A 9,089-nucleotide genomic window follows, 5' to 3' on the forward strand; every position below is an offset into this window, starting at 1 on the left:
AAAGACAGTCTCTTCAATAAATGGTGCTGGGAAAATTGGACAGCCACATGCAGAAGAATGAAACTCGACCATTCTCTAACACCATTCACAAAGATAAACTCAAAGTGGATGAAAGACCTCAACTGTGAGACAGGAATCCATCAAAATCCTAGAGGAGAACATAGGCAATAACCTCTTTGACACTGGCCACAGCAACTTCTTTCAAGATACATCTCCAAAAGCTAGTGAAACAAAAGCAAAAATGAACTTTTGGGACTTCATCAAAATAAAAAGCTTCTGCACAGCAAAGGAAACAGTCAACAAAACAAAGAGGCAGCCCACAGAATGGGAGAAGATATTTGCAAATGACACTACAGATAAAGGGCTGGTATCCAAGATCTATAAAGAACTTCTCAGACTCAATACCCAAAAAACAAGTAATCAAGTCAAAAAGTGGGCAGAAGATATAAAAAGACACTTCTCTGAAGAAGACGACAAATGGCTAACAGACACATGAAAAAATGTTCATCGTCATTAGCCATCAGGGAAATCCAAATCAAAACCACATTGAGATACCATCTTACACCAATTAGAATGGCAAAAATGGACAGGGAAAGAAACAACAAATGTTGGAGAGGTTGTGGAGAAAGGGGAACCCCTTACACTGTTGGTGGGAATGCAAGTTGGTACAGCCACTTTGGAAAACAGTGTGGAGGTGCCTCAAAAAGTTAAAAATAGAGCTACCCTATGACCCAGCAATTGCACTCCTGGGTATTTACCCCAAAGACACAGATGTAGTGAAAAGAAGGGCCATATGCACCCCAATGTTCATAGCAGCAATGTCCGCAATAGCCAAACTGTGGAAAGAGCCGAGATGCCCTTCAACAGATGAATGGATAAAGAAGATGTGGTCCATATATACAATGGAATATTACTCAGCCATCAGAAAGGATGAATACCCAACTTTTACATCAACATGGATGGGACTGGAGGAGATTATGCTAAGTGAAATAAGTCAAGCAGAGAAAGTCAATTATCATATGGTTTCACTTATTTGTGGAACATAAGGAATAGCATGGAGGACACTAGGAGAAGGAAGGGAAAAATGAGGGGGGCGGGGAATTGGAGGGAGAGATGAACCATGAGAGACTATGGACTCTGAGAAACATACAGGGTTTTAGAGGGGAGGGGGGAGGGGGGATTGGTTAGCCCGGTGATGGGTATTAAGAAGGGCACATACTGCATGGAGAGCTGGGTGTTCTACGAAAACAATGGATCGTGGATCACTACATCAAAAACTAATGATGTATTGTATGGTGACTAACATAACATAATAAAATTTAAAAAAATAAATAAAAATAAATAAATAGAATTGAAGTTCCCATGGGGGGGGATGATCATTTTTTTTTTTTGTATAGACCTGATAAAACCTTCCTTTGACTTCACTCCCAGGGCCTGAGTGTTAGGTAGAACCACAGAGGTCATCTAGATATCAGGTTTTGTAATTCAATCTTGTGTTTACAGTTGAATGTCCCTTGTATTCCCGTTATCTCTTCACTAAAAATAAATGTGGTGGATGCTCATAGAATCCGATCTCTTTGGGAAACTAGTCAACAGAATGATTAATTAATTGAGAGAAAGTGTAGGTGAAAACTGAAATGAAAATGATGCTTTTTAATTCCCCATTCCAAAATACATTTGACATTTTGTTGTAAACTATATGTTTCTTGCAGCCGTTAGGGTGATTGTTTTGCTAGTTGCTAATTGCAGATATCGGCAGCTGGAGATTAGGAGCAAGTAGTAGCTTCTTTAGGGGGTAGAATTAAATATGTGAAAGCATGAGATGACATCATGCTTTTCCAGTCGTCTTCAAAACTGCTCTACAGCTTCCTTTCCAACCAGGGCCCGGAAGAATGGCTCCCACGAAGAAGGGTGGTGAGAAGAAGAAGGGCCGTTCTGCCATCAATGAGGTAGTGACCACAGAATACACCATCAACATTCACAAGCGCATCCATGGAGTGGGTTTCAAGAAGCGTGCCCCTCGGGCGCTCAAAGAGATCCGGAAATTTGCCATGAAGGAGATGGGAACTCCAGATGTGCGCATTGACACCAGGCTCAACAAAGCTGTCTGAGCCAAAGGAATAAGGAATATTCCACACCGTATCCATGTGTGGTTGTCCAGAAAAAGTAACGAGGATGAAGATTCACCAAACAAGCTCTACACGCTGGTTACCTATGTACCTGTCACCACTTTCAAAAATCTACAGACAGTTAATATGGATGAGAACTAATTGCTGATTGTCAAATAAGGTATAAAACTGCAAAACAAAACAAAACAAAACAAAAAACAAACAAACTGCTCTACAGAGTGGAGTTTTAGAATCTCTACTAATTATTGTAAAGGTCTGATAACCTTAAACATTAAAAAGCTTGAAGCCTCCACTAGTTATAAAAAAGCATGTAATTTTTCATAAGTAAATTAGATGACAAAGAAGTCTCCATGGCCAGTGTAAAGAAAGAAAAATAAGGATTTATTTGAATAATTAAATAAAAGAGGAAGTTTTATTGAATTATTCAGGTAATTGCTTCAATTCTCCCACTTAGCCTTGTCTGTGAAGACCTGACAAAATGCCCTTTTCTCCTACATTTAGTCTCCAGAGCAACCTAAAAGGATGCTGACAAACATTAATTTTGCATTATAAAATAGTCTCAGTAAGTGACAGCAATTTCAAGATTAATGTGTTGGCCTCCTGAGAACAAATTTCAGGAATGGAAAAAGGTGCTCTTAAAACTTTTTCTGAACTCTTACATAATGTTGGTCACTGTATTGCAACAATATTTTTCAATGAAAGAGGCTGCTGAAGACACTGCTTTCCTAGCCATGGATTACTTCCTCCTTCTGTTAGGAATAAAGAGTGTCTATTCCTAGAGGCATAGTTTATATTGTGTGGTTCACTCTACTGGCCACTTACATCAAGTCTCTGGGGTGCTTCCTTAAGGTTTAGATTCAGGTATAGGGTAGAGGACTGGGCAATAAAGTATGGGGAATTTAAAACATACCCAAACTTTGGTTCTGTGCAAGTCACTGTTAATAAAATAAAAAGAAAAGCTACAGACTGGCAGAATTTTTGCAAATTACCTATGTGCCAAAAAGCTGTGTCCAGAACATAAAGAACCCCCCAAATTCAACAAAATAAATAACCGAAGTGAAAAATGGGCAGAGAAATCAAACAGATGCTTCACCAAAGAAGTTTGTGAGTGACAAAAACAAACAAAACAAGCAAACAAAGAAGTTCATGAGTGACAAATAAGGGCATGAAAAGACACTGAGCATCACTGGCCATCAAGGAGTGCCACTATGCACCCTGGAGAATGGCTAAATTTTAAGATACCTGACAATGTACTAGCAAAAATGTAAAGCTACTGTAAACCTCATGCACTGCTAGTGGGGGCACAGAAAGGTGCAGCCACTCTGGGAAATAGGCAGTATTTTACATTTAAGAGTACATGTAGCCGTATGACTCAGCAATCCCACTCCTAGGTATTTACCAGAAAACCAAAAGCTTATTTTCACGCAACACTTAGACATGAATGTTTTTATAGCAGCTCTGTTCATAATCACCTAAAATGAACAACCATATGTCTTTCAGTTGATGAGTGGATAAACAAGTTGCAGTTCATTCATATAAAGGAATACTATGCAACAATACAAAGGAATGAAGATGTGATATACGCAACAACACGGATGAATCTCAAAGGCTTTATGTCGAGCTCAAAAAGCCAATTTCCAAAGGGAACATACTGAATGAGCTCATTTATATGACATTCTAGAAAAAGGAAAAACTGTAAGAATGGAAACAGGTCAGTGGTTACCAGGGCAAAGAGTGGGAGGAGGGTTTGGTAGGTCTGCATCCTGATTGTGGTGGTGGTTATATGAATCTATGTATTAGAATTAATATAGCTATACACCAAAAATTTTAATTTTAATGCATGTTAAATTAAAAATAAAAATTTAAATACTGGCTTTGAAAAAATAATCAAATTGTGATATAATAATCTGCCCTTTCCAAGTTTTGCCAGTTCTCTCACTTTTTTACTACAAATTATTCATTGACATTCTCAAATTTGTAACAACTACCCATCCTATGGAGAGCATGACGGGAGGGAAAGATATTGATAAGATGCTCATAATTAATCAAGGCTCCTTGTTCTTTAAGTGTAAGTATTTGATATAATGCACCTTTTATCTTATAGTCTGACCTCAGGATACTATCAGACCCTCATCTGAGGAAAATTGAGAAGCAGTTTCTGAGAATTTACTAGTTCTGGGGAATGAAAACGGCTGGAAATCCTGGGGTCTGCCATGCTGGAGTTAATAGGTGAAATTTGAGAATGTGGGGCTTCTGCTTCCTAAGTTCTTCTGATAATTCCAGAGCAACCTAGACATTAGAAATGAAAAAGCCCTGCCAATGAGGGCCTCCTAACACTGAGAGGCACCAGTAGTCATCTCGTTCACTATGCAACTCCAACTTCCTCTGTGGCAACCATGCTGTTATCAGTAGGCTAAATCCACCCTCTCCCTCAAAGTGAAGCCTCCTCCCACATTCACATAGTAGTAACTGAAGACTAGAGTATCCTTTGCCTTGCTTTTCTATGTATTGTCCAAAGCTACAGTGCATAAATCCTGCAGCTGCTATGCCCTCCACTTTATCTCCTTTTTCTTCTCAATTTAAAGTCCCACTTTCCTGATGATTCTCAAGGATGGGTGTGAGTCCAAAACTGGGCATCAGATTAGACTGGAAACCCCATTCGTAGAATTCTAGTCCCTCTGGCTCAGTCCCCAGATCTCAGGTGCGGAGTCAGGGTAAAAAGGCATGGTTAGCCCGAACAAATGGTCATGGCTTATTCCATGCGGACGAGCATGAAACTGGGAGGGGAGACTTATGTTGTGAGATCCCAGCAGCTGTCTTTAGGTTCTACCACTAATGAGGAAGAGGTGAACAGCTCCATTTTGGAAATACAGGGGTCTTCTGGACTGATTTTTACAAGAGAATTGGTGAGCAGTGCATAATGAGCTCTTAATATTTTCTACTTTTAGAATTCCATGTGTCTAGCTCTAAGGAGTTGAAAAGATTTAAAGGTTTTTTTAACGCTCTCCAGAAGAAAGGTAAGATATTGGCCAATAGACAGACCCCTTATAAATTACCCATCATGATTTCTGCATAAGGGTTTATGAGCTCAAACAGAAAAGATGAGCAATTTTTTTTTTTTTTGAGATGAGAAATTTTAAACAAAGCTATCCAAAGACTAGGGTAGGATGTTAAGTTAATGACTGAACTTCTCCGAGTGAAGAAACTATCTGTATCCTAGAGCAGGTATGCCCATATGCTAAGCCTTTTAGTGTTTCTTGTTGATTCTAACCCTCAAAGCATGATACATTGCTACATAATCCTCTCTAGGTCATCCATAAACTTGTCCTTTACATATTGTTTATTTTACAATGTGCCAGTGTCTATAGTTTTTGCCATAAATTAACCTATTACTTATGATATCTATTTTTAAAATGGGCACAGTGCATATCTAGATTAAAACAGTATGTATGGGGGTGCTTGGGTGGCTCAGTCAGTTAAACGGCTGACCCCTGATTTTGGCTCAGGTCATGCTCTCAGGGTCCTGAGACTGAGCCCTGCGTCAGGCTTCACACTCAGCAGGAAGTCTGCTTGAGGATTCTCTCTCTCCCTCTCCCTTTGCCCCTCTCCCCACTCACACTCGCTCACGTGCACACTCTCTCTCTCTTTCTCTCTCAGATAAATAAATAAATCTTTAAGAAAAAAAAGAAATAAAACAGTGCCTATGTTCCCTGCCAACAAGTAGGAGTAAGTACAATTCTTTTCAGTGGTATTGGTCTATAGAGGAATAAATAAATGGTTTGAACTAAATGTGTGGCTATCATTGTCTTCCAGAAAGATCAAACTCCTAAGAGCCCAAACTTTCAATTTAAAAGCGTCTCTTGTGTGAAATCCAATAGGCAAAGAAAAAGTTGTTTAATAGAAACTGGGAACTGGAGAGTAGATAAGAGTTAAGTCTCGGCCTCAGGAAGATTCATACTGGGATTTTTTTTTTAACTTATCTGGGCTTTTTTAAGCTACATATCCCACTAGTAAAACAAAAAACAAAAAACAAAAAACAATCGCCAGCAAAGCATCACCTCCCAAAGACTTTATAGCCTTTTTTTTCTGTTTTGCAGTAGGTAGAAGGGTAGTATGCATCCAATGCCCCTCAGCTCCTTGAGGAAAGGTTCTGTGTCTTCTCATCCTCATTCCCCAGACTCACACCAGACATGGGACATAGAAAATGCTGTGCAACTCAGCAGATGTTTAATTATTTACTCAATCAATTCAAGACAAGAGACAATAATAGACTGAACTGACTTTGGCTGGTTCCAGTACTATGGGAACCAGTCATTTAGCATTTCAGACAAGGGAACTCGTTGAGGAACTGTGGTCCATTTCTAGGCCATCCCTGCATCTCTCAAAAGAGAGGTCCTAGGAGAAGGCTGTTTTCTCCTCCCCAAGCCCTGTAATATATGTATAAGAAAGTATAAAATGCAATATAATCTTTGCTCCTAAATAGGTATTTATTCTACTCCTGTATACCTTCTAAGCACGAAGTATTGACATTTGTGTGAATTCTCTCTCCTAAACAAGGTAAATGTCTGGCAAAGAGAAAAAAAAAATTAACGGACATAATAATGCCTTCTTTCAAAAGCAGAACCAATTGCTTTAGACTCTCTTACTCACAGACACCAGATCACAACACTGGCTTCTTCAGACAGCAAAGCCATGACTGCCTGACAATCCTGTCTGCTATCTCTTTTGTTCCATTGATCTTTGTTCTCACAACCCTACCAGACTGTTCGAATCACTGTACCTCTATAATATGGTTTGATAACTAGTAATCAAACCCATCTAATTAATATTAAAAAAATAGTGTTAGCAATCCTCACTGGTTATTCTTACTGTTATAATAGAATCATTATCTCAATGCCTCCTTTCCTCTGATCAAAAAACTATGAATTTGGGCGCCTGGGTGGCTCAGTTGGTTAAGCGACTGCCTTCGGCTCAGGTCATGATCCTGGAGTCCCTGGATCGAGTCCCACATCAGGCTCCCTGCTCAGCGGGGAGTCTGCTTCTCCCTCTGACCCTCCCCCCTCTCATGTACTCGCTCTCTCTCATTCTCTCTCTCTCAAATAAATAAATAAAATCTTTAAAAAAAAAACTATGAATTTACTTAGCACTATATTAATCTATAACTAATGAAGTTACACACTCTGCGTTCCTTGTGGACAGGGACCGTAACTTGCCATTGTATCTCTCACACTTGGCACAAAGCTAGGTACAGAATCAACAATAGAATTTGATATGTGTTTAATAACACTTGCTACATGTTTGCTGAGTGAGTGACCAATTGTTATATTTGCCCTGTGTCTGGAGGAAAAAAAAAAACAGTACTTCTGATATATCTCATGGCTGTCTAACATCTGTTTTCAGGATTCAAAATTTTCTTCTTTCCTATCTGTCACACCTTACCAAGAACTCTCCTCCAATGCTGAGCTCTGTTTTTGGCTTTTGATGTAGCCTCTTTCCTTTGGAATGTTCCAGTCCAAGATTAGGCAACTTCTGAGTTTGTTCCAGAACCCTTTACTTCACCTTCTCTACCTCCACCATGCCAGAAATCAAACATTTTTGTTCTATTTTTTAAATCTAAGTTCATACCAACTAAAAGAAGTCATGCTTTTCTTGACATAAAAAAAGATAAATAAGTTCAGTAGTGTAATTGCCTAATAAAATAATTAAAAATGGAACACATCTTTGTAAAAAAAATAATAACCATCATATATTGAGAACTTACTATGTGCCAGGCTCTGTGCTAGCCTGTACATGGAATATTTAATTTAATCATCACAACACAATGAGGTCAATGTCATTTCGATTCCTAAGTTTCAGATAAGGACACTGAAGCTTGAAGGTGTTAACTGGATCTGTAAAGAAGAGGTAGAGATGCATGGTAAACCAGGTGATTTTGACTTAAGGAAGAGAGCCCTTAAGCATGATGCTATAATATCCCCTCAAATTTACATGCAGAAACCAACATCTTACACCAACACCGGGGATAACTTTAAACTAGAGCCACAGTCAGAGAATGTTTCAGTGTGCTCCATCCAAATGATTTCCTCCTGGCTCCTGTCAATGGACATGTTGGCTGACATGAGCAAACGCTCCAAGCTCCAGGTGGAATTAGTCCTTCAGAGTCTAATGGTGAGGCTTAAGAATGTTTTAACCAAGTTAAGTGGGAAAAAGGTGAGAAAAATGAGAACATGAAACAAAGAGAAAGCAGATGCATTTCTTTTTTTTTTTTTAAAGATTTTATTTATTTATTTGAGAGAGAGAGCACGAGCAGGGGGAAGAGACAGAGGGAGAGGGAGAAACAGACTCCCTGGTGAGCAGGGAAGCCCAATGCGGGACTCGATCCCAAGACCCTGAGATCATGACCTGAGCCGAAGGCAGACGCTTAACCAACTGAGCCACCCAGGCATCCCAAAGCAGATGCATTTCTAAGGCAACTATCTTCATCAGAGGATCTGGGACTTGGGAGTGTTGAGAAAAAACACATCTAGCTGTCACAGATCCAAACTGGCTGGCAAGCAGGACAACCTCCAAGCAGGTAGGAGTGTAGCTGGTCATAGCCACTGTATTTGCAATATGTCTTCATCCACCTCGGGGCATCTACAGGAGTTCCCCTGACCTGCCTATTTAATACTTAAATTCCTAAAGTGCATTTTTAAGGACTTGTATCAGATGTCACCTCTTGAAAAGCTATTAAGCTAGTTACCCTGCAGCCCAGAGGGCTTTTCTTCCAGTAAAACTGATTGTACCACACCATGGCCATTAAAATAGCCCTGCATAATTTCTGTGAAAGGTCACCAATACTTCAACTATGAAGGCCTTTTTTTTTCTTTTAAAAAAGAAAAAGAAAGAAAGGAAAAAAGAAAGGAGAAAGAAAGAAAGAAAGAAAGAAAGAAAGAAAGAAAGAAAGAAAGAAAGAAAGAA

General features: G+C 39.3%; 1 pseudogene; it reads left to right on the plus strand.

Annotated features, from left to right (window-relative positions):
• The first annotated feature begins 1,871 nt into the window (after positions 1-1,871).
• LOC110583427 lies at positions 1,872-2,270 on the plus strand (annotated as a pseudogene).
• Positions 2,271-9,089: the final 6,819 nt, after the last annotated feature.

The sequence above is a fragment of the Neomonachus schauinslandi genome, chromosome 8 (assembly GCF_002201575.2).
Source record: "Neomonachus schauinslandi chromosome 8, ASM220157v2, whole genome shotgun sequence".
In the NCBI taxonomy this organism is placed as follows: domain Eukaryota; kingdom Metazoa; phylum Chordata; class Mammalia; order Carnivora; family Phocidae; genus Neomonachus; species Neomonachus schauinslandi.